This window comes from Strongylocentrotus purpuratus, unplaced genomic scaffold, assembly GCF_000002235.5.
Source record: "Strongylocentrotus purpuratus isolate Spur 01 unplaced genomic scaffold, Spur_5.0 spur5_scaffold_5, whole genome shotgun sequence".
NCBI lineage: Eukaryota > Metazoa > Echinodermata > Echinoidea > Camarodonta > Strongylocentrotidae > Strongylocentrotus > Strongylocentrotus purpuratus.
The window spans coordinates 32,460,798-32,464,650 of NW_022145611.1; positions in this window are offsets into that span (position 1 = coordinate 32,460,798).

Consider the following 3,853-nt stretch of genomic DNA (forward strand, 5'->3'; position numbering starts at 1 on the left):
TTTGCTTTGCTAAACTGTCTTCAGACGACTTCAGACTCTAGAATACAAAATGAGAAGAAACATGACTGTATCAAGTGCTGCCACAAGAGAACATATATTCATGGATATACCTTTCAGGACGGTTGGTGTAGCTTATCCTGACGCAGTGTGTACATTTTGTTATTAAAACTGTTTGGCTTGAAACTGGATCAAAGAGCTGAAGAGCTTATGCTGGGGTAATAGTGTGGAGCGCCAGAAGTGTCGAGTCTGACAGGCATGAGCGCTATACAAGAACTCACTATTATTATTGTTATATGTACATACACTTTCCTCATGAGACACCCTAATAGTTTTTTAAAAAATTCTTCCAAGTTTGATACAATACTCTACATTATTGTAGGGAATCATATATAGAGAGCATTAAAGGGTCTCACTATCTAGCAGTTCATGGTATTTCTGATATTTTAATTGGTGTGGTATTTCATAATGGGTCTATTGTCGTTTTCCAAGATGTTGTATAGTACAATCAGCAACATCTTCAACAGCATGATGGTCTGGTATATTTTCTGCAATATTGACAGCATTTATTAGAATACGCGATTCTATCATCCTAATGTGATTCTAATAATATGTGTGAATTGATGGAAGATTTGATTTGACACTGCCGTAGTAACTCTGAAGTACATTCAAGGGTGTTTTTTTTAAACAAAGGTGCAAATATACTTGCAATGGCAGCTGGAGATTATGAACATTACCAACCTTGTACTCAAATAACTCAATAAAGGACATTGATTTTTAATTCCTTTTTTATACATTTGTTTAATTTATATACAGGGCCTGGCACCTTCAAGTAAATTCATAATATATTTGTATGGTGTACCGGTAAATTCATTGACTCCTTTCTTTAAATATGGCTTGTTTACATATGCCATAGTAAACTGTGGTGGTTTATCAAGAGGTACTTATTTAAGTGAACTTGCACTTTACGTAAAAATTGTGTATGTTAAAACACACAGATAAGTGACTATGTGTGTGACCATTGTCATGTGCAGCTACACATAATTTTTACATTCTCACTTGTCATTTATGTATATTACCCCCAAAAATCTGCCTTTGTAAATCATGGCAGTTTACAAGCCTGTAAGAAGCTTCATCAGGTAACAAGTAGAAATGCCTGCCTGGCTTGCATATTGGGAAATACCGAATTTAAGATAGGAAAGACTTTTATTAACAAGTTTTCTTTAACAAAGGTGCCATATTAAAATATGGAAAATAACCAATGTGTCATGATTCTAATCATTTCATTTTTATATTGATGAATAGTTAGAAATCTTAACTGAAAGGCTGTATGGAAGACTTCTAATGACCAATCCTTTCTGTTCATGCAACTCTGCAATGTTTGTGTTACATTGTCCAGCTTTCTTTTGCGAGATGCTTCTTGTACACAAGATATATCAAGGGTTCAAATATCTTATTGTGTGTGAGTGTAATTCATCGAATAACATAAGGATTCCAGGGCTATAGTGTATTATATACTGCTAACATGGAACTATGAAAATGCCTGTGAATGTATGATTTAAAATTAAATGTTTTCTTACATTAGCAATTTATGTATTATATGTTGATTATTGATTATTGCAGTATTTCAAATTTTGACTTGTACCTGAATGCTGTCCATGCAAAATCTGCCACAATATTCCTCAATACTTTAGTTTAAGAGAAAGAAGTTTTATAATCGACCAACTTAAATCTATTCTTCTTTTTGTAGGTCTTGTTCTTTGTAGTACATAGATATTTTGTAATATGTAAGTAACATGCAGTACTTTAGAGGGGTAAAATCTGTGATCTGTGATGTGATCTGTGATTATGTGGAGATGACATGGTATAGTGGTTTATTCACTTGACTCTAAGTCCAAGGGTTGAGGGTTCCAATCCCAGCCCAGTACTAACATCCTTTGACAAGACATTAGTCCACTTTTGCCACTCTCCACCCAGGTGTAAATGGGTACGCGATATGCCAGAGTGTTACATATTTGACTGCCAGCTATGACGTGGGGGGGGGGGGGTAATAATGTTGGAGTGCCAGGAGCATCATGGTGTGATGGACGTGCTCTTTATGCGAGGGCACCATCATTATTATTATTATCATCATCATCATCATCATCATCATCATCATCATCATCATTATTATCATCATCATCATCATCATCATCATTATCATTATTATCATCATCATCATCACTAGTATTAATATTATGCTTAGCAAAGAAAAACATTTGCCAAAAATTTGGAAGTTACTTTTAGAGCATTTTCTCATGTATTTTGTTTCAGTTTTGTGAAATTTGTGCAGGCTCATTCCGAGACTTTCGTCTCATGATATTTGAAAGTGTCCTGTCTTCAGAGCATGACCAGTTCTCTGTAAAGTAAAAAACTTATTCAATATATTGTTGATAAGGTCCATGGATTTTAATGTTATAGAGTTTTCTTATTTCATTGCAAGTGTATGTTTTGAATTCCTGTAAACATCTCTAACATTGTTTTGTAGTACATACAGGCTCTCACTCTTAAAAAATGTAGAATTACGTAAGTAAACTTTTGGAATTATTTTGTTGTTGTATTTGTGCAACTTTTGTATGTATGTATACTTAGTTTTATCAATGAATTGATGTATTTGTTTCTTTTTATGGTACATGCTGTATTTATTTTTCTTGAAATATTTGCTGAAAATATGAGAATGACGAAATTACTGCTCTTTTACATACACACATATATATATATATATATACATTCCCAAGTTGTTGAAGTTGTTTGATTTTTAATTATGGCTCAATATTAAAGAGAGAGAGAGAGAGAGAAAATAAAAAAGGAAGAGAGGAGGGGTCAGAAAGGAGAAAGAGAAGAGAGAATGGCAAGGGTAAAGGGAGAGAAAGAGAGACGGATGATACATAGATTTAATTATTTAAAAAAAATGGATGTCAGACTTCAGTTTGTCTTGTGTATACATGTGAGTGAGTTAGGAAGACAAGAATGAAGGGTTCTAAACTGGAAAGGAGTATCTCCGATGATTGAATCTTATTGCAAAAAAATCTGTCATTGATCATATTCAAAATATGCCCATTCATATGATCTGGACTCTGGAGATATTGTTGCTCTTCATTTTTTTAAAACTAATTGTGTATCCGACCGTATGCCTGGAAGAGTACACGACTATCAAATTACACGCTTATGCACAGCCTTGATGTTAAGTAACGTAAATGGTATGTTTTGGCAGGATGATGCAGCGTGCATACGCATAACCTTCTGCAAAGACTTAATTAACATGATAAGTTAACATATTTTTTTAATTCAGAAAACTGTAGTAACCAAAAAACAAAAACACAGAATGTAACATATGATAACGTATATATATATATATATATAAGTCTTAATTTCAAGTATTGTACATGTTTACACACTGTATTTGTACTTGAATGCATTAGATATATCACTTTTATAATTCAAATCTACACATTTGATATTAAAACTAACATAGAAAGCAAAAAAGGAAGGAATAAGGTAACTTTTCATGAACGCCTTCTCCGGGTCCCTTCTGGACAAAGGAAATGCGTATGAAATGATGAAGCTCAAAAATATATGCCAATTAGTTCACCTAGCTGTAAGTGCATGTGATCAAGCATGAAATGTGATTGGCTGTGAACACATGTTTACAGGGATCCTCATTTTAATTTTCGGACTTAACATGCAGAAGTTGATAACATTTTCAGAATACGGCCAATGAGGTTTAAAACTAATGTTTATCTGAAAATCAGACCATTTAATTAAACGTACACCGGTAGTCATTTATTTTATCTTTTTCCTTTTCTATATTTTTTCT